The sequence below is a fragment of the Cnephaeus nilssonii genome (assembly GCF_951640355.1).
Source record: "Cnephaeus nilssonii genome assembly, chromosome: 9".
NCBI classification, from domain to species: domain Eukaryota; kingdom Metazoa; phylum Chordata; class Mammalia; order Chiroptera; family Vespertilionidae; genus Cnephaeus; species Cnephaeus nilssonii.
The window spans coordinates 23,735,610-23,758,904 of record NC_137080.1 but is presented as its reverse complement, the minus strand read 5'-3'; positions in this window follow the sequence as shown (position 1 = coordinate 23,758,904).

Below are 23,295 nucleotides of genomic sequence, written 5' to 3'. Positions count from 1 at the left end.
TCTCAACCTTTCTAATGCCGCAACCCTTTAATACATTTCCTCATGTTGTGGTGACCCCCAACCATAAAATTATTTTTGTTGCTACTTCATAACTGTAATTTTGCTACTGTTAATGAATCGTAATGTATCTGTGTTTTCCGATGTTTACAGTTATGAAGTGGCAACGAAAATAATTTTATGGTTGGGGGTCACCACAACATGAGGAACTGTATTAAAGGGTTGCGGCATTAGAAAGGTTGAGAACCACTGAAAGGGATTGATTAGGGGTTAATTTGTTCCCTGCAGGGAAAAAAGCATGGGGTAGCTTACCTTCATCAAACCCTCAAATCCTGTAAAGTTAGAGCACATTTGCAATAGGCAGAGGTACTTGGAGAGATCATAAAAATGGAGAGAACAGTAGAAACCAAGGATTACACACTTAGTCAGAAAATAGTAGGCAGTTTTCCAGGTAATACTAATTAAATGCAAGATTTCCAAACATATAGAAATAGGGACACGTATTATTAGATATTACATACACAGCAGAACTCAAAAGCAAAAAGGGATATCTCCGCATAGAAGGACCATAGTAAACATCAGGAACAGGAGAGATTACAGGTCTCAAAGTCTGGGGTTTTCATGGCCATTCAAGGCCAGGATCTGGCCCAGGAGAATATGTGCAGAGCAGGAATCAGCACTGGACTCCCTGTGCAAAATCAGGAGAATCCCAGAAAGCCTTGCACAAACCATGGAGGAAGCAGAACACCTGCATACTCAAGGTAACTGCTGGAAAAGAGCCAACAGCCCCACCCTGTGGGTGAAGAGGTCTTCTAGGGATATTAGAACCCCAAGACTGAGCTGCCTGTGGCAGTGGGAACCGAATTCTCATTACCAATCTACTCTGACATTACCAGGCTGAAAAACTAACACAAAAAAATAACTCAGCGTCAGTGAGTCTTGAAGGTACTGGTACACACAGCAGTGGAAATCACCCCAGGGTAGTTATCTGAAAACACACAACCTAAAACAAAAAGGACACTGAATATGAAAGACAGTTCACAGGACGTGAGGAGCTAGCTAGCAATAAGAGAATATGAAAGGGAGTTTACAACAAGTATGTTTACAATGTTTGAAATAGAAAAGAACTTGCATTTGTAAAATAAAAGCAGGAAGTTATTTTTAAAAATATATTTTTATTGATTTCAGAGAGGAAGTGAGAGGGAGAGAAATATAGAAACATCAATGATGAGAGAGAATCATTGATCAGCTGTCTCCTGCATGCCCCACACTTGGATTTCTTTATGGATTATTGCCCTGACCGGGAATCGAACTGTGACCTCCTAGTTCATAGGTTGATGCTCAACTGCTGAGCCACGCTGACTGGGTAAAAACAGTAAGTTATAAAACAAGCTCTAAAAAGCCAAGTAAAAGTATAGTCATTAATATATATATATTTTAATTTCAGCACATTGATTATACAGAAGACAAATCATACTTGAAGATAAATTAGAAGATAGAACAGAGCATCTCTAGCATGTGGAGAGAGATAAAGTAATGGAAGATAATTTTAAAAAGTTAGGAATCACAGAAACTCTAATAACTGCTTCACAAAAATTCTAAAGATGTGAACAAAATGTTGATAGACAATATTCTAGGATGTGATGGAGAATTTTCAAGAAATTAGAAGATATAAGTCATAAGACTACAAATATCCACTGAGAGTCAAGAAGAATAAGTAAGAACATGAAAGTAAAGATCTGTGTGTGCCAAAAAAAGAAAGTGTCAAAGTTTAGTGAGTAATGTGGTTGAGATTTGGGGTCATATTATAAAAACTGTGGACACCAGGCTAAGGACGATATCTTGTAGAAGACAAGTACCATTAACAAAGCAGTCTGTGGTTGGGCCACTACAAAAAAAGTGATGCTTGGAGACAGCAGTGATACTTCCCATTAAAGAGTAGTTTTCTATCCAAATTCTTATTTCATATCTTTTCTATATCTATACTAATAAAAGGGTAATATGCTAATTAGAGTGGTTGTCTTCCGACATCCTTCCAGACAAAGCTGCAGTACCTACAAGGGCCGAGGCTCAGGCAGCCATTACCAGCTGCGAAGCGCTGAGGTTCAGGCCAGCAGTGGCAGCAGCATTGGGGTTATGGGGGTGGTGCCTCCAGAGGGAGGCCAGACTGGGGGCCAAGGCACAGGCAGTTTGAGGTGATCAGGCTGATAGGGGAGGGCAAGGGAGGGGCAATCAGGCTGGCAGGAGATCAAGGTAGGGGCAAGCAGGCAAGCAGGCAGTGGGGTTAGGGGCAATCAGGCAGACAGGCAGGTGAGTGGTTAGGAGCCAGCGGTTCTGGATTGTGAGAGGGATGTCCGACTGCTGTAAGTTGGACATCCCCTGAGGGGTCCCAGATTGAAGAGGGTGCAGATTGGGCTGAGGGGCACCCCCCCCCCAGTGCACGAATTTCGTGCACCGGGCCTCTAGTTTTATATATTTATTTATATTTTAAAGAGTCAAAGTCTTTCCTATTGTATTTACAAGAGCTATTAAATTTTAAAGTTGTAAAAGAACAAAATATCAAGACACTACAAATAAAACCTTAAGAAATCATTTAGTTTATATTCATTGACCAAACCTTGTCAAATGAATCAATCATATTCAAATCTACTGCTTTTGATGATCTCCAGAAAGGGAGACACTCATTTTGTACTTATTGTTAACAAGGTTGAAGGCCAAGTGCAGGCCAATGTCTGAGGGAACCGTGTACTTTCTCACAGTCTAGTAGGGAGACAACCAAAGTATTCATTACTGCAATAATGTGAAATATGTGTCGTCAGTGAAGTATGCATTTTGTTGCTATGGGAGCCTCCGAGGAGGACTCATAAGTAGTGGAGATGGGGAAGACTTCTAAGAGGAGGTTATAGTGAAGCTGCATCTGAAATGTTGAATTAGCTAAGCAGAAGGCATTCTCGGCCCCAGGGCACAGGAAGTGCAAGTCATTTATTATGGCAGATGCACACAGAACAAATGGAGACATCCTGAGAATAAAGCTGGAGAGAGGTAAACAGAGGTCGATTATGAAGTGTCACCTCAGTGCCATCCTATAAAGTTAAACTTTATAGTAAGGTGATAGGAATTCAATAAGTGCCCTGTAGAAACAAATGCCAGGATTGGATTTGTGTATGAGAATGATCACTTTGGGAGCAATGTGGAGGGTGGATAACAAAGGGTGAAGACGAGGCAGGGAGGCCAATGGGAAGAAGAATACAATAATCCAAGCAAGAAATGATGAAAGCCTCAACTGAGGCTTCTTAACATTGCAGATGGAGAGGCAAATGTGGTTTTTGTTTGTTTTGTTTGTGGTGAAATCTTATGTGAACCTACACTATAAAACAGACAACTGCAGAGCTGATGAAGATGGAAGATGTGAGTCACTCTGCCTCCCCTCCCCTTGCATCCTGCAGCCCCTCCTCAGGTCCCTCTGAGAAACACAATGTGAAAGCCGCTGCTCTAGAGAGAGAGATGTTTAAGTAGAATCAATGTTTCCACCCACTTTATTTAGTAATTCTTCCAGTGTCTAATAATCTGTAGTGTCAAGTTATTCTTCACTATTTAAAGTAAATCTCTGCAAGACTTCTAAGAGGACTTGCTTTGTTTCTTTAGGCATCAAATAAATATTGCACTCATTAAAGCTCTCAGTGTGTCTCTAGCCTCTGCAACCAACATCAAAACCCAGTTAATTATAGTCTTGTGTAGCAGACATTCTGATCCTCTATTTCCTGAATCAATCTGGGTGTGATGACCTTGGATCCAGAGTGTGTAAACAATTCGGCAATTTTAGATCTCACATGTTCTCATCCTATAGCCACCTACATGTTTTCAATCTCCAGCTATAAATGCATGATTGTGTACAAATATCAATAACTAGCCCTGACTCTATTCTGAGCTAAAACTTGCAGATATTACTGGACATAGTTAATTAGTTTCTGCAGACACCAGCACTGGACAAAATGAACCTTATCACTCTCTACCCCGTACCTATGCTTCTGCCAGTTTTAGTCACTTAAGTTGAGTACATTGGTATCACTTAGTACTTACCCAATAATCATATCATCCTTTTTTGCTCCTCTCTCACTCCCCACTGAATTACCTTGGTCATTTGTTGTTTCCACTACTCTAAGACCACTCACTGCTGACTGCTTCCTTACCTGAACCTAGTGTGACAGAGACTGGGATGCTCAGCAAGCATTCCATTTGCTTTCTCCCATTCCCCGGCTTCCTGTGGTTAGGCACAGCCATGTCACTGGTTGTGACCACAAGAAGAAATGGCATGTGTCAATTTCATCCCGAAGCACAGAAGAGCCAGGGGACTGCCCTGCGGTTGCCTCTTTCCCTGCTGTTGTGATTAAAAACGCCATGTGTTTCAGACGGTGCAGCCAAAACCTGGCGTAGCCTGAGTCCCTGAGTGATGTGGAACAGAGCCCTTACTGACCTTTGTGGGGCATACAGAAAGAGTGGGAAGTATCCTTTGGTTGCACTAAGCCACTAAGATTTAAGCATTGGTTGTTACCACATCAGAATCTAGCTTATGCTGACTAACACTTAGTGATTGGTCTCATCTTCAGGACAGCCCTGCTTCAATCCTCTACACAACCTTAAAAGTGATCTTTCTAGCCCACCCTGTATGGCTCAGTGGTTAAGCATTAGCCTATGAATCAGGAGGTCACAATTCTATTCCTGGTCAGGGCACATGCCCAGGTTGTGGGCTCAGTCCCCATTAGGGGGTATTAAGAAAGCAGCCGATCGATGATTCTCATCATTGATGTTTCTCTCTCTCTCTCTCTCTCTCTCTCTTCTCTCTGATATCAATAATAATATATCTTTTTTTAAGTGATCTTTCTAAAGTAAGTGTATTATCATGTCATAAACACTTCACTCCTATGCCTGGCACAAAACTCTTCGGTGGTTTTTCCTATCACCTACACTGGACATTCCAAAGTCTCTGGCAGGGTCTATGCAGGCTTCGTCTGCCACAACATACCTTACAGTTTCATCTCCCACTGGTCCTGAACACTCTCGCTGGGCCCACCTTCCTGCACTTCCTCAGGTGATCTTGTTCATGCACTCTGGGCCTTGAAGAGTGTTGCTGACTACATGTAACATTCTCCCCATCCTCACCCTCATGTGCCTACCAAACACTCCGAACCCCTACTCAGGACTCAGACACATTTTCTCTGTGGATATCATTCCTGACTCCAAGAGGCAGAGGTGACCCCACAACATTCTGTACTGAGCTCCAAAACACAGCACACGAAGCATAATTCTGTTTTTCTTTCTTGTTCCCTTTGTTCCCTATCCTCCTGTCTTTGGACTATTCCATCTTACCACTAATTCCCAGTTATACAAAATTCCTCATAATGAATGCCATGAAAACAACCAACCAAAAATTACATTAAACACAAAAATCAACACTAAAGCTTTCACTGAGTTGTACAAAATAATATAACAGGTTGTTTTCCTTTCGTTTCCACTCAATTTATTGAACAAAGAGAATGTAGGTACCACAGAATAATTCTATGTACATTCAGATATTTAGTTAATTTCTTTTTAATGTTGGGCATAGTAATATAGAAGAAGATGACCTGAGGAAAAGAGGAATTCAGCTGAGGTCTAATTTTATCCATCTGACTATTATTTGCTACTGATGTGCTGGCAAAGCCCAAGCAATTACCATTACCTACATCTAAAATGAATGGATCTGTAATTTCCATAACAATGTTTTTGGCTTGGTAATGTGGAATATTTGCTTTTTTTAAAACTTGAATATTTTCTATTCTCTCAGTTATTATGATTGGTTTTATTAAAGAAATAACAGTTTTAAAATACATAATTTCACCAGTTTTGATCATCACAAAAATGTTTTATGCTTTTTAATGACTATGCATGGAAAATATGTCAGAAAAATTTTAAGAAATTGATTTTTGCCTTATTTCTGACCACCAGTTATAGGAACTATCCTATCTAATAAAGATGGAATATGCAAATCGACCATCACTCCATGACAAATATGGTGGCGCCCACAGCCAATAAGGAGGAAATATGCAAATTGATGCAACAAAGATGACAGCGGCTGAGCCATGATGCTTGTATCGTCGCCATGGCAACGATGCAGGCGTTCCACCCCACCCCAGCCACTCTGGGCCTCTGGGCAGCGTGTGCGCACAGGTGCAGAGAGGTCAGGGCGGGGCGGGATGCCTGCTATGAGGGGGGCCAGGGGGTGGAGGGGGCTAGGGGAGGGTGGCAGGGCTGGAGCGAAGGTGGAAGGTGGCAGCCAGAGGGAAGGCCCGGGTCCCGGGTGCCAGAGGGAAGCCAGTGCCAGCAGCCAGGGGAAAGAAGGCTTATTCTTGCACAAATCTTCGTGTATTGGGCCTCTAGTATACAATAAATTAGTTTTTTTGCTTTAATTTTCTGACCAGGCACTTCTAAGGATTTCTGATCTAGGGATCCTTAAAGTCACTGGCTTTCAGCTGCAAAATTGGAATGTCTCTGAAACTAAAGATTTTATGGCTTGAAAAGGGTCTAAAGACTTAAAGAGCTATGCTTTCTAAAATTCTTTGTTGTTTGACTCCAAAGCAACTGCATATAAAATAAAACTTTGAAAAAGTACAGAAAGAGGGAAAAGACCAAATTAGAAATTAAAAGCAGTTGATGTAGTCAGTCAAGGAATCGATTGACACAGTATTAGGATCATTACAATTAAATAATATCAGAATGTGTATAAAATTCTAAATTTACTAGAATTTCCCCTCTGCAGTGATGAGAAAAGGTAGGAACTAGACTCAAATGATAAAGCTGTCTTTACTTCTCACTCCTGCAGTTTGAGAAGTTTTGAATCATGTTTTGTTTTTTGTTTTTTTTTTTCATCTATTTGTCCATCTATTTATTGTCACAGATACACATTTCTTCATGAAGCAACTATTTATGGATCAATTATATTCTACAAAACATTGTGATAGTTCCCTTAGCTTAAATAATACTTGACCCAGTTCCTGATTAAAATGTATAGGAATTCTTAAAACATTAACATATCATGGCTTAAATTCTCAAATACTTCAACAAAGATCACGCAGAAGAAATGCCAGGAAGAGAGCCAGTGACCCCAGTGATTCCATTTGCTGACTCTCCCTGGTATTCGTTGTTCTCCACATCTCATCCATTTAGCTGTATTTTACAAACCTTCTCATTAGCTTGGACCATTTTGGCAAGGATTTGATTTGGCAGCTTAATGTATAGCCTTTCTCTCCCCTAGAAATGTAATATAGTACTCTGTAGCCATAATACATAACCACCTTTCATGACCCATATGAAATAAGGGAGTACAGATGTAAAAAAGTTGGAAGAAGATGGAAGGGAAAGGGAGTGGATATTGGAGAAAGAGAGCATATCCACAGCTCTCCTCTCTCGTTCTGTAGTCCAGCACATGAAAGAGCCTTGGGCAGGTTGGGTGCCAGCTGGCCAGCAGCACTTGTGACTGCGGAGGCAGAGGCCATCCACAGATCTGCATCCTCTTTAATCCCACAGCTCATTATGCAGTCGCCTCACTTGGCCTTCCTTATGCTCTGTTTTCCTCATTTCAGTACAGAGGAAACCAACACTAAAAATGTTTTCTGCATATCACATTAACTTTATTTCATCCTGATTTACACATCTCTCTCTTGGAGGAAAAATAAATGTGGTTTGGTTCTCTGATTTGTTTCCATTAAACTCCGTTCTCTGTCGGGTCACTTAATCCCAGAAAGGTTCATGCTAGGTGTATGTGTACTGCTTCATGTTATTCTGTACCCTGTCATCTTCGCTTCCTTTTTGAGTCATGTTTTGTTGGTTCTACTTCAAATTATGAAACAGATTGCTCCCCAGATGACATGACATCATGCATTTTTAATGGATACAACATGGAAATTAAATGCTTTTAAACTCTTCTGAAACAGTAGTAAGATGGATCTATTACCACACTGATTTCATTTCTAGTAGAATATTTAATTTAAAAATTTATAGCAACATGTCAGTAAATGGCAGGCTTCCAGCTACCATATGTGGAAACCATCTTCTGGGGGGAAAAAGTGTGGACATTAATGCAAGATGCTTTTGTCAACCTGATCACCCTTTTGGTGTATATGTCATACAATGGCTCTTGAAAGACAGAAATCTACCTTTTCCTTTCCACCACTCTAACATCTGGATCTCGAGTATAGTGGATGCTTAATAAACATTAACTGGATGAATAAATAAATGGTGGAACATATAAACTTGAATATTTGCTATGGATGGTAGAAATGATGAAGAATCTCTTTTTTCATCTTCTCAAGGTAAACACCTTAATATGATAAAAAGGGTATTTGCCTTCAAAAAATGAGAATTCACAGTTGAATAGTTTCCATCCCTCTAAAGTTTCTGGATAAAGTGTCCTTTGGCTACCACTCGGACCTAATTCCCTACTGCACCCACCCCTACCCAAAATTAGTTCCAGCCTCTAGACTCTTTGCTGTTCCCTGCAAACATGCCAAGAATATTGATACTCCAGCGCCTTTGTTCTTCCTATTCTCCTGTCTGGGACACCCTTCCTTCCAAAATCCCCCTGGCATGCTTCCACTCAGGTCTCTGGTCAAATATAACCTCAGAAGTGTCATTCCTAACCCCCTTAATTAAAAAGTACACTTTCTGATCACTTTCTCTCCAGTACTCATTGCCATGTGACATCATATATATTAATTCGTTTATTTTCTGTCTTCTCCATTAGGACATGAACTCCATGAGAGCAAAATCTTGTCTGTTTTGCTCACTGCATGTCCTCAGTGTCCAGAACAGTGTCTATCAATAAATATGTGGTGAATGAATAAAGACACTTAGGACTTTCTCAGTTAGCAAGATGTTCAATAAAGAGGTAGCACCTGTGGTAGAAAGAAAACTAGTCTGGAGTGAGAAGGATTCAGTTCTACAATTTACTAATGAAGGCCTTGGGCCAATTATTTAACTTCACTGAGTCTCAGATTTCCTCTCCATAAAAAAAGTGTAACAGTTCCTGCACTGAGACATGATGGAACAGCACTTTCAGGAAGGAGAGAGACAGAAATGGACATGTTTTCCAAAGCATGAAGCCATGCCCAGCTGGCGTTAAGGAATACTAGTTAGGAGTAAAGTGAGATTTCTATTTTACTTTTGTTTTGAATTTTATTGCTCAATTTTCTTCAAAGCAGTTAATTATAGCAAATTAATTCAATTTAATGATCACAATGTAAAAACTGCAAAGATACATAGAAAACCTTGAAAGATCTTGGATTTCCTTTAGAAGCAAGAGGCACAAGTTTTTTCTTGCAGCCTCCCATGCATCCCTTTAACAGCTCCTCTACCCACTTTAGGAGATTCTGGAGGGGCCTCCAACCCAGGAGTCCTCTTTTCCACTATGGGGGAACCATGTGACCTGGGCTGGCCAGTTAACATCCTTTAATCTGGGACTGATAATTAGCTTTGGCCAAAAAACAAGTCTCTTTCCTTCTGAGAAGACTGCATGCTGGTTGCCCTATTGTGTACCATATGGAAAAAAAGGACCATTTTAAGTAGGAATGATGCCAACACAGTCGAAGTAGATAGATGAAGAGACATGAAGTCCTGATGACGTTAAGCCTGTCTGAAAGCAACTCTACCTGTTATACCCAGACCTTTCAAGTTATGCCAGCCAGTAATCTTTAAGCTAGCTTGAGTTGTCAGAGGCTTAACACATACAGAAGGATATGGAGAAAACTGTGAGTTTGTGTTCTGTTCTGCAAAAGACAAGACTTGACCCAAAGCCCAACAGCAATAGGGTGAAAAAATGTTTAACTAATTCCTGCATTTCATTAAAGAAAAGTCATTTTACTCCCGATCTACACCAAGTTCCCTATTTTCATCATGTTCTTGCTTCTAGCCCCAGGCCAGAGGAGCCCCAGTAGATGCTTGGAGCTGAAGAAACTCCTAATTTCACTGGCTGGTGAGGAATAGTGTAAGGATAGAAGTCCCAACACAACTGCTAGAAAGGGGCCATATTTCTGTCATCCAGACTTGGTTTCTGAAGATATAATCTTCACCACACTAAATCCTTAACACACTAAACAGATTAATTCTGAAACAATACTTATTCAAGTCAGTTGAGTTCAACAAGTAATAGTGTCATGAGATAGTATTCTTTGGTTTCTAATAATTTAAATATCTAAAAACTATTCTTAGCTCATGGGCAGTAAAAAAAAACAACAACAGGTGGTGGGTTGAATTTAGTGTACAGGCTATAGTTTGCCAATCGCTGGTCTAAAGTGCATTCTACAGAATTTTAATCCTTAGAGATCCTCTGTGACAAAGGGTTCCAGGATATAATCAGATAGGGTATAGTAATAGTACTTTTGATTCTGTCATTGCACAGCTAATTTTGTGTGCTTTTCAAGATGTTTTACAAACTTTAATATGCAAACAAAGTACATGGAATCTTGTTAAAATGTGGATTCTGATTGTGTAAACCTGAGTGGTACCAAAAAGCCTGCATTTCTAATAAACTCTAGGTAATATAGGCAATCCCTGGGCTCAGGGTTCAGGAAGGAACTTCTTACATTGCACAAATTCAGCAAAATTCAATGACCATTGAATAGAAGAATCTGTATGTTCATAGAATCCCCAGGCAATTCAAATGCCTGCTCAAGTCTGAGAAGCACAGCTCTAGAGCCAATTTCCATGAACACATGTTCTCCATGCATTAGGAAATCAGTTGAGCTGTGCTAAATAATCTCTACCTCTAGTGAAACACAGTCTGAGTCCCTTTGAATAAGGAAAAAAGAAGAGAAGAATATTCTTCCCTTCAAAGACTTTAAGGGAGCACTGCTACACCTTGAAAAGTCAGAAGTGACTTATGAGGTAATCCTGGCCTAAAATCTACTGATGAATCTACATTCATATCCAGCAGCTAGAGCTCAGAGGTCAGTTATAAAAACTTCTTATATCAGGGACTGGCAAAAAGAATTACATAATAGAGCCACACAATATCTTTTCAAGAATGCTAAAAGTTTTGATGAAACTATTGCCACTAATGAAAACTGGCAGGAACACAAGTAGTGAGTAATCAGTAAAACCAAACCCTACACCTGCAGCACATCATTTGGGGAGTTGGCAAGAGGTGGTAATCAAAAGCTCTCTTCCAACCAAAGGTCACAGAACAGCGACACACACTCTGAAAGTCTTACAGTTATTATAGAAGGCACATGTACATAAAACAGAAACTATCTGAGGTTGTGTGATACATATTTGTTGAATGATATCAAGACTATCAGGCTTATGTTCTGAATAAAAGAGTTGTCATTTGTGTGATTGTGGTCCTAAATTTTTGAGTGAACAACTGTAACAGCCCTTGGACTCAGGAATTCTGTAACCTGGCATTTTTATTTGGTGGTGGTGAAAATGGGGCTTCGTAATGGGCTTGTGTTTGTAAGCCAAGTATTAAAAATCAGCAAGAGATGTTTGGGACACCAAGCTAAGATGCTGGGTTGGGGAAAACCATGGTCTTGTTGATATGAATACTAGAAGTTCAAGAACAGAACGAACAACATTGAGCTCTTGAAAAGTGGGCACTTATGGACAATAAACAAAGGCACCTACTTAAATAAGAGAGAACAGCACAATTACATTAACTCAGAGTCTAGCCTGGCAGAATTGGGTCTTTAGAGGCCACTTGAGCCCTGGAGAACTTTTTCCGGGCACTGCATGAAGGAAGGGACTTGTTACATACCCTTTGTTCCCAGACCTAGCTGCCTAAATTACCCAAGTGTTTTATTACCTTTCCCCTCATTTATTTTTTCAATCCCTGGTTTCGGGCCTGGCTCCCCTCTCCCCCATCACAGTTATTTTTTTATCTTTAGTTTTAAAGCACATTCTATCTCTTCTGGCTATAACTCTAGCCATTTATGACAATAGTTATACTTCATTTTTCCAGTGAACAATGACTGTCTTTGAGTAATGTCTCTCTTTGTTTCACAGCCCAAAAATCATTTGGTATTTATTTTCTGACCCACCTTTGCAAGCAGGGTCAACTCACTCCATCTGATCAGAACAGATTACATTTAATAGTCTGACCAATATTTTTGGTTGACCCTGAGCCCTTTTTCTGCATCTTTTCATGTATATTTTAAGCTGTGCTTCCCTTCACTCTAACACTAGATAATTTCTCATGTGGGCAAAAGTCTTCTTTTACTTTTTAAACATTTGCAAAAAGTAAAAGCCTTATATTCACCAAATACTTCACAAATTTTGATGATCGAGTGACTTTTAGGAAATAAGAAACATATATTGAATGCCAACCATATACCCAGACTAAAAATAGTTGCATAGATGTTGGCTGATACTGTCTCTAAAACAGCAGAGATCACTCATTCATTGTGAAACAACATATATCCACATCTTGTACATTTCTTCCCTGGGTCAAAATCAGACAGGCAGCTAGCTTTAAGGCCAATAAAAGTGTCAAATGACATGCTTTATAGTACCCATATTCATTATATAGACTAAAGCCACTGGAAAACCATTTGTAACTTAGATGAACTAAAACTATTGAATCTTGTTAATAAAATAAAATAATGTCTGCAATTTTAAATAAATACATTTTCTATATATAGCTAATTTTTATACACATTAAAAATTTTAAATCTTTCAATGTCAAAAAAATTACATTTCCCTTTAAAATACAAAATTCTATTTTCAAGAATGTTTTTCTCTATTCATCAATACATAATGAGTCATGCAATGTCCTATAACTTTTCAAAAATGTAAGGGGGAAATAGACCACATCATTAGTCTAATTTTTAATCTTCATACTTTAAATAACTACTGATCAAATCTTGACTTCTCTTTTGAGATAACTATTCAATCTAAGTGATTTTAAACTGAAATAACAATATTATTTAATTTTGCCAGAATTGCTAATTAATTTTTAAAGTTTTGACATGGATCCAGTCTGAGAGGACTGAAGCCAAAGTGAACATCCTGTGAACTCTGGATGAACAATTCATTTACATCTGGATGTTCTCATTGAATTTTAATAGTGTTCTTGTATCTCAGGAAAAAGAGCTAAGTTCATGTCTATGCAAACAAAGAAGAAAATAAATATTAATTTTGGTATATACATTTATTAAAATTATATATTTAGATATTTTTCTTTATAGGAAATACTGATTTCAAAATGTCATTTTTTAAATAATAGTAAGAAAAATCTATAATAATAAAAGTGTAATATGCTAATTAGACTGGACGTCCTTCCGGACATCCTTCTGGACAACCTTCCAGATGAAGCTGGGGCTGCAAGGGAAGCCTGGGTCCCAGGTGCCAGAGGGAAGCTGGTGCTGGCAGCCAGGGGGAAGGAAGGCCTACTCTTGCATGAATTTTGTGCATCGGGCCTCTAGTAATACTATAAAATGACCTTTGTATTTTCTTTCTACATTTTAAATCTATGCCCTGTAATAATTAATGAGCACTGAAATACTCAACAGCTGCAATTTTAATCTCAAATCAATATTTGCATTTGTTCTTGCAATAAATGGGATGATTTTATCCCAATAAGTTTAAGCCACTAATTATTATTTTTATAATAAAATTTCATGTTGTTTACTAACTTCCTATGTATAGAAACTATATTTTATCAGATATAACTTATAATACATAAGATGGTAGCGTAGGCATTATTTTTTTTAAATGTTTCAAATGTTAAGCATTTTTGTTTACTGTAAAAAGATTAATTAATTTAAAACTAAAATAGAAATTCAGTTTCTTCTATGTAGTGATTATGGTAATTTGATTTCTAAAGTTGAGAGCTGTAGCATGAAAGAAGCAAAGTAGTGAATCTAAGCATTCATTCATTTACTTTTATCCCACCAATTGTTTTCTATCATGTTATAATGTTGGAGGTGAGGTGGTAAACAAAACAAATACATTTGCTACCTTCCAGGAGCAATCAGAGTTGCTTCAGGAATAAATGATAACCAACAAATTATGCAATTAATTGTTGAATTAGAATTGTGGTAAGTGAAAGTAGGCAGAAGTTCACAGTACTAAGGAACTTCCAGCTTCTCTGGGGAAATGACATCCAACTCAAATCTACAGGATGAGTAAGAGTGAGATGAAAGGAATGGGAGGTATATTAGGCAGAGGGAAGATGGTGTGAGCAACAGTGCAGAGATTAGAAGGAGACACTTAGAATATGGGATTTACAGGTCTGCATGAATGGTATATAACAAGGGAAAGGCAAATGTCAGAGCTGAGGCTTGTGAGGTTATCAGGGACCAGACCACACACGTCACTGTCTTATTAGGAATTGTGGCCTTCGTCTTAAGAGCAATGGATTGATGGTTATTAAGGAATCTCAATAAGGGAGAGGCATGATATGATTTTGCATTTTAAAAATCATCCAATTGGCCACATAGTGAAGACTATATTGGGATGGCTAATAGTAGAATAGGGAGACCATTTAATAGTCTTTTATAGAATTTTAGCCCCAAAATAAGGATGGTAGGGATGGAGAATAAGAGAAATGTCCAATTTAGTGATATTTAGGAAGTAGACGCAATAGGAATTGGAGAGTGATTAAATCTGGGGGTTGAGGAGGTTGGGTAAAGAATGATGTCCAGGTTGCTGGTGTGTAATGCCATTAGTGGACATTGGTGTATTCACTGAGGTAGGCAACACTAGAAGTAGCTCACGATTTTCTTTTTTTGAGTGGTAGGGGAAGAAGAGACACAAACAGAAATTTAGGTTTGGCACGAGTTTGACCTACCTATGAAACATTCAAGTCAAGACCGCGAGTAAGCAATTTTATATGCCCAGAAATCAGAGGAGACATAAATTTGAAAGAAGTGAAGCCGTGAGATTAGGTGAGATTGTCTCAGCAGGGATTCTCAATAGAAGTTCTGCAGAGTCCTAGGGCCTGTGAGATGTCACCAGGGCTCCTATTTGAAAGAAGATTGATAAAATATTATAGTGTGGGGGTTTTTAACTTCATGTGCAGTACAATTTGATGTAAAGGAGCATTCCCATTAGCAATTTTGTTAGAGGATTTTCGGTCCCCTACAGCCATGGGCAGTGGGACAGTGTTCATTGGGATGAGTCCATTCTCCAATTTTGATGTCAGGTTGGGGAGGCCTTTGACATCTGATTAGTACTGTTGTTGCCCAAAGCAGAGGAGAGTCAGTATATGGTGTTAACCTCTCTGTCTCAAATTACCTTCCCCACCTCCTTTTATGCACAGCCAACCGCCTTAAGGAAACAAATACGCTTTACTGATATAATAGAAAATCAGAAGAAAATTTTTCATGCTAAAGAAGACATTTATACACACCAATAGTAACCTGCCCCCTGTTATTGTTATAGTAAATGCTGCAAAATATGGATTATGTAGGATAATGGTAAATTGTATTATGAGGTTTTTCACATTTCTTGAGATTTCTTGAGACACAGTGAGTTATTGTGCCTATTTTCTATTTTATTTGCATTTGTGTTTCACAAATATGTCTGATGGTCAAGTAGGGTGATTTCTGAAGGTGAGGTATGAGATGGAAAAGGAGGATTCTAGAGTTAGGCCTATGACCAGTTTTGATAAGGTTAATGAAGAGTGGTTATAATCCTTTGAGTCAATTCACTGTACCAGCATAGCAAGGAACCCAAAGGAAGTTCACCGCTACAACAGAAGCAACTTATTGAGTTTTATGTCCCAGCTGTCCTATCCACTGTGTAAGTCTGTGGCAAATAACTAAAGAGGCAGCAGTAACTCGAGCAAGAATGAAAAGACACATACAAATTATAGTCATTGAATAAGGAAAGACGCTGATCATTTTTTTAAAAAATCTGAATCTCAAACAGGATAAACATTTTGGTTTTTAAAAAGTCACATTCAGGAAAAAGGCTCAGAAAGCAAGTTATAAAGAGTTATTGGGAGCATGACAAGTAGAAAAGAAAATTTTGCATAGTTGGTGAGAACTTAATAATAGCAGGTAAAATTATAGTTAGTGAAATGTGAGGGTAAGATCCTGTACAAGAAATTTAAAATTTTCCACTCTCAACCAGTATGATATGTTGACATATTGATTATATGCCACAGGTTTTGCAAAATAAACTGGAAAATAACAGCTTCTCTCGTCAGCTGGATGAATAAATAAATTTCACCAATAAATGCCATGCTAAAGAATTTGTAAGATTTCTAAATGACAGTGAAAGTTAAGAAAATATTTTCTACACAAATGCTGCTCAAAACAAGGAAAAGACAAGCTACATTAGATGTTTATATTCATATCTGAAAACTGAAGTTCTATTTTGCAAAAATTGCATTGACATCATGTTGATGGTGCCCCTAGAAAATCTGCATCCACATTGAAATCACAATACACTGCTTTCTTTCCAGAGAGCTACTGATGTCAAAAACTCTTGAGTACAAAATGGAAAAATGAAATAAAAAGCCTGGATGATACTATAAAAATTATTATCGCCCGGCCGGTGTGGTGCAGTGGTTGAGTGTCAACCCAGGAACTAAGAGGTCACCAGTTTGATTCCCAATCAGGGCACATGCCTAGGTTGCGGGCTTGATCCCCAGTAGAAGGCATGCAGGAGGCAGCCTATCAATGATATTTCTCATTAATGTTTCTATCTCTCTATCCCTCTACTTCCCTCTCTCTCTAAAAATCAATAAAAACATTTTTAAAAATTATTAACTAACAAAGACCAGTTCATTGAAGATAATTTTAAAACAGCATGACAATCTAGAAAAGGAGCACCTACACCTTCTACATACAGAAATCCAGTGGCTTAACAGAGAGACCGTTCTCCACAGCATGTATGAACTGAAAAGAATTACAGGACCACCTTCCAGATATTAGCAGGTCGGATTTTGCTGAATGCTTTAAAGGTGAAGAATGTCTGCAGAAACTAGCCTATTGAACAGACATTTCTCATCACATTATCCAGGATATTTATTTTACTTCAAGTGACAAGATTCCTGAATTTAAAATAAATCAAATCTTTAGAAAAATATATTGCAAAAGAAAATTTTAAAATATTTCAACTGCTACTTGGGGTTGAGAGGGAACAAGTATCAAGTTATATTGAAAACCCTATAAGAGAATTTCAGAATAACATTGAAAGTATTTTCCCTTTCCATCCAAATGTATGGCTGTCTGAGGGACTCTCTATTTCTTTCTCAGCATGAGAACTTGACTTGAAGAGAGAAGAAATAACTTGGAGCTGAAGTTTGCTTATACACTCAAGATGACACCGACAATAGCCGAAACCGGTTTGGCTCAGTGGATAGAGCGTCAGCCTGCGGACTCAAGGGTCCTGGGTTCGATTCCGGTCAAGGGCATGTACCTTGGTTGCGGGCACATCCCCAGTAGGGGGTGTGCAAGAGGCAGCTGATCGATGTTTCTCTCTCATCGATGTTTCTAGCTCTCTATCCCTCTCTCTTCCTCTCTGTAAAAAATCAATAAAATATATTTAAAAAATAAAAAAAAAGATGACACCGACAATAGACAGGTGAAGGCCTGAGGTGGGGTGGGGATGGGTGGAGGAGGACAAAAAGGGGAAAGTGGGGGACATCTGTAATATTCTCAACAATTAAAAAAATTTTTTAAAGGATTAATTACTTCTTCCAAGCAGGAGCAAAGCCTGAGCTACTGTTAAACTCTCACCTTAATTTCCTTTCATTTTAATTCTAGCTTTTAAAATTATAACAAAGTGGACAAATAAGTAATTCTTTATAGTATAGTATAAGGATAACCAAACCATTTGTTACTCTGGAATGCTTAATATAGAAAACAAATTCCTCTAGATGAGCCTGTGTATCAGGGAAACAGTTTCATTATACAGAAATATTTTTGTCCTATACAATTTTATATTTTCATGACCACAAAATGTCTAATTATGCACAAATAAAATTTTAAAGGCACTTATTTGTTTATATGTCTAAAACTTTATATTCAATTGAATGCTCTTTAAAGGAGAACTTGTTTTTTAGTAAGTTGAATTGTATCAAATTTTTATTTTTCAGGCTAAAAAGGATGGAATATCAATAGTTGCATAGGATTCAACTAATTATCACAAGCACTTATCACATGATAGGTACTTGATAGACTCTTACTAAATGAATGATGAACCTCACAATTCAGGTATGAATCCCTCTCTATCTGGGAAATGCATGATAGGAAAGGATGTCATCAACAAATCAGCTTCAAATATTCAACAAAACAGTGTATGACTCCAAATTAATTACTGTACAAACAAAAAATGTATAATTACCAAGAGTTGTTGACAGTTTCTGATAGTATCAACGGAAGTCAACTGGAGAGAGTCCAGAATAATCACTTTGTTGGCATTCTAGAAATGCCAGGGTTGCAGAAGTCAATGAAACATCAGCCAAAGGGAGAAAAATCCACACTTCAGGATTTACCTTCAATTACTGAAAGTAACATTGTTTTTTTCCCCAGGTTCTTTTCAACCAGAATGAAAATAAAACCCCAGGGAAAGTGTGAACTCGAAATAAACAAAATTTAACTTTCCCCAAGGAAATGTTGAATTTAAATTTGAATATTATTACACACCTTCTGGCAATTTGTAAGTTAGCTATACCAAATAGGAATTTCAGTTTTCAAACAATTTTGGAATTTAGACCTTGAACTAGTTCCCAATCTAAATCACAGAGCACCATCCCACCTATACACATACAGCCCACTCACTATCACATCACCCTATTTCTTATAGCATGGATCACTATTTAAAATAAATGTGTGTTGAATAAATGGGTGAGTTTATCCATTTTAAAAATATTTATTAAGCCCCTATCATGTAAAAATACTTAATTATCTGTTTCTTAATCATAAAACTTTCTTAGCAGACGATAGCTCTAAATCAGGATCCAGAAAATATTGTCATCCTTTTGATCTCATGTATTGAAAATATAAATTATATCTATATATATAAAAGCCTAAGTGACTGGTCGACCTTTTAACTGTTCGGCCAGTAGTTATGTTGTGCACTGACCACCAGGAAACATGGAACACACTGATGAATCTCAGAGGGAAGCGGGGAGGAGAGGGCAAGAAGAGATTAACCAAAGATCTAGAGGCCCAGCACAGATTCATGCACCAGTGGGGTCCCTCAACCTGGCTTGTGGGGATTGGACTGCAACCAGCTCTCCGACATCCCCCGAGGGGTCCCGGATTGTGAGAGGGCACAGGCCTGGCCGAGGGACCCCACCTGTGCACAAATCTGTGCACCTGGCCTCTAGTTATGTAATGAAAGCCAATTATATTGGCCATGTATTTTGATGAAGCCATAATAAATTACTAATTTTGAATCAAATATTTGAAAAGACACATGTACCCAAGCAAGCAAGATGCCTCAATAGCTCCCCTAGTTAGTCACTTTTGAATCTGAGCTCCCATAAAAATTCCAGGCACAGCACTACATACTGGCAAATGAGTCCTCATGCCGTGAGTTCCGGGGACTAAAGGAGCAGCAAGGCGCCCCTTTGGGGTGGGGAGGTCCCGAGGTCAAATGTGGAGTTTTATACCATGTTTAAGAACATAAAAGGTTTACTCAAGATCCTGGCCCCCATTCACAAATCATTCTGTATCTTGGCGCTGTGGCCTTAACTAGAATGACTGCACCCTTCTCCCTATCAAAGACATAACTTTATACCTTTACTTCTCAACTCTGCTCAGGACTCTTCTTCTCAGTGAAGTGATTCCTAAATGGCCACACCTCACTCCAGGGCAAAAATATTTGCTTATCACTGTCGAGAGCATTGCCAAGCTCTGAGGCTGCTGAGGGGGAGCCTGTCTGTTCCTCTCCCCTGACTGAGTTGGTATTTGTTCTCTCTACATTATTAAATTGCAGCCCTGAAAGTAAAGGTTCTGCAGTAAGTGTGTTCCCAGTAGTTATTGAGTCCAGACTGAAATTTGACAAGTGATTGTGTCATTCTGCTGAAAAACAAAACTCAGTTGACAAGGTCACCAAATCCTTTCCTGCCTTGGGTGTTTGCTTTTACTGGCCGCCCCACAGCCCTGTGCCACCTCCAAAACCAGGAAGCACATGGTGTTTCCTGTCCCTCCTGCTACCTTGCAGGAAATGCCTGGCTTTGGCTCATCCAGGATCTATTGGCTGAAAATGCCAGCAGAAGAGGCAGAAGAGGAGCTCCCACCACATCCAGACAGTGGGGGGACTTTGCCAGGCCAGGTGACTTCCTTCACATCCTACACTTCCTCCTGCTGTTCCTGTTCAAAGTCATATCTACACCTTAATAGTGACCTTATAACGCACTCATATAAATTTTACTAGTCCATTTAGATGTGAAGCCTAATATCAAGAGATATTAAATACTTCCACTTAAAATATTCATTTCTTTTTAAAATTCTTCCATATTAAATCATTACTGTCCTCCTAAAATAATGAATTATTTTACAACTATCAGAAAGATTATTTCCATTTTTCTACTAGAAAACAGAAAGAAAACAAATAAATTTGGAGCCATAGAGAAAAGAGCAATATAGCTAAAAGTTAAATAAAATAGTTAATATTTATTGCACTTTTATTACTGTGTTAGTTCAGACCCTCCAAGAAGCAAGTGCCAAGGCAGGATTAGATGGGAAAGACATGTGCTGAGACAAGCACTTGTGAAGGATAAGGGGGCAGAGAGTTGGTGAGAACTTATCTTACTTAGATCTAAATAGATTTGTCTGAGTTTTGACAACTCTTTATTTTACTTCTGGTTACTTCATTTTATTTTTTGTTAATCAAAAAATAACTAGCAAGTTTGCCATAAAAATTCATCATAATCAGACATTAGCACATGAATTTGTTTTTATTATAATCATGTGACATTGTAATAAAATGACCATTCCCAGACCATTCCCAATGTGACAAACCGAAGGATTTTCTCCTGTTGGTGAAACTCTGCCATCAAGCCAGTGTAGGCATAAAATGATTGAAGCTGCAGTTACATGAACATAATGTTTATTATTATGTGTAAACATGTAGGCATATAAATGTCTCTGCTCTCAGGGCCCAAGTCTACAACTCCAGTTGGGAAACTGAGGCAATCATACAAGCTTGGAAGAATATTGAAGGGCAGGTGAGAGTAGTGAGAACATGGTTTTAAGGTTTTAATTAGCCTTTTAATTCTTCAATATTTTTCCTCACTTGAGCATGGAGGCCATTCTTCAGGCTTAAACAAACATTCACATACTCATAATAACAATTAAGAGAAAACATTTTAAACATGTTGGATTACATTAAAAATCTAAAAACAAACAACATCCCAATCACTACCTTGAATCTTACGAGTATTATTTCAGCCCTCAGGATCCCAAGTGATATATAAATTTAAAGCAGAGGACTCACAGAAGCACAATAGAAAGGAACATTGGTTGAGGAGCTATACAGTAATAACATGGGCCAGTTTTCACGAAAATGAAAAATAGCACATTCAATTAGAGCCTATAAGCTCAACTTCTCATCCCTGATTATTTCATGGCTAAACCGAAAGTTTCTCCCATGTTTTCTTCCCTTCACATTTGGGCCCAATCCTGCAGCCCCAGATTAAAGGCAAAGAAAAGACATGAATCTCAGTCATGTTATCGGCTTTCTAAATCTAAATTCGAAACTCATATTCATTCAGAGTCAATGTGCACAGTACATCATGAGGGAGAGTGTTTTGTTCAAGGAACCCAAAAAAAGCAAACTAATTATAACTTGTATTTACATAGCACCTAACTTAGGAGAAGTTCAAAGCAAATGCACGTGTGAGAAATGTCAAACCCACCAGCCAAACAGGAAAGCCGTGGAGCTTCTTTTCCATTCCAAGTCATCCATATAAGGTGGGGTTTCCTTTTATGTTTAAGTTTAGACATGATCAGAAAAGTCAAACCACAGAGAATGATGAAGGTTGTGCTAAAATGTGGTTGATGTTTATGTCTTCTATGCCCAGCACAGATCTTTGGTGGAAAGTCTGAATCAGCTCCTCAGACAACTTTCTTTATTGTCTCAGAATTAGAAGCATTTATTGCTAAAAAATAAAATGAAGTAAAATAAAATAAATGTAGCACTCTTGATAAAGCCCAGCTTGATACCTAAATGGTCAAATAAATCTATGATCTAAAAGGCTGCTAATGAAAATTCTTTAAATCCTGAAACTGTCAATAGAATAATGAGTTAGAATCTATTCTTGTTTCTTTCTTATAAGGGATAATCCTAATATATATAAACCCTGGGTCTGTCACATCCACAACAACTGGAGGCTCGACCAACTGGAAGTCAGTCTTGCAGTCAGCGCTGGGTTGCAGTGGCGACCCAACACTAGCTGCTGCAGCTGCAGGCATGGTGACCCAGCACTGACTGCTGAGGGGGTTGCAAATCAGGCCTGGAGAGAGGCCTGAAGAGAGAAGCAGGGTCTGATCCATAGCCTCTGTGGCAGCTCTTGATCAACACTTTCCTCTCTCTTTCTTTCCGGGCCTGGCCAACAGCCAAATGTCCATTTTTCTCCAGGCCTCCACTGGGGCTGCTAATCAGCCCCGCCTTTCTGATCAGGCCCCGTTGATAGGCCCAGAGACGCTGACTGGTATAGAAACTGACCAATCAGAACCAAATCTGGGTCAACTGTGAGGAGCCAGTGGCTGCCTAGGAGGTCGAGCTTTTGATGCAGACTAGCATAGAAACTGACCAATCAGAACCAAATTGGCCAGCAAAGCAGGGCAGTTGGGGGCAAGATCAGGCCAGCAGGGGAGGGCAGTTAGGGGCGAACAGGCAGGCAGAGGCAGTTAGGGCGAGATCAGGTCGGCAGGGGAGGGCCATTGGGGGCAAGATCAGGTTGGCAGGGGAGGGCAGTTGGGGGCGAGATCAGGCCAACAGGGGAGGGCAGTTGGGGGCGATCAGGCCGACAGGGGAGGGAAGTTGGGGGCGAGATCAGGCCAGCAGGGGAGGGCAGTTAGGGGTGATCAGGCAGGCAGGGAAAGGGGTTAGGGGGAATCAGGCAGGCAGGCAGAGGCAGTTAGGGGCAATCAGGCAGGCAGGCAGGTGAGCAGTTAGGAGCTAGCGATCCCAGATTGTAAGAGGGATATCCGACTGCTGGTTTAGGCCCAATCCCTGTGGGCCTAAATGCAGGACTGCCCCCTGGTGGTCAGTGCACTCCCACAGCCAACCTCCCATGGCTCCACAGGGATTGGGCCTAAACCGGCAGTTGGCCATCCCCCAAAGGGTCCCCGATTGGAGAGGGTG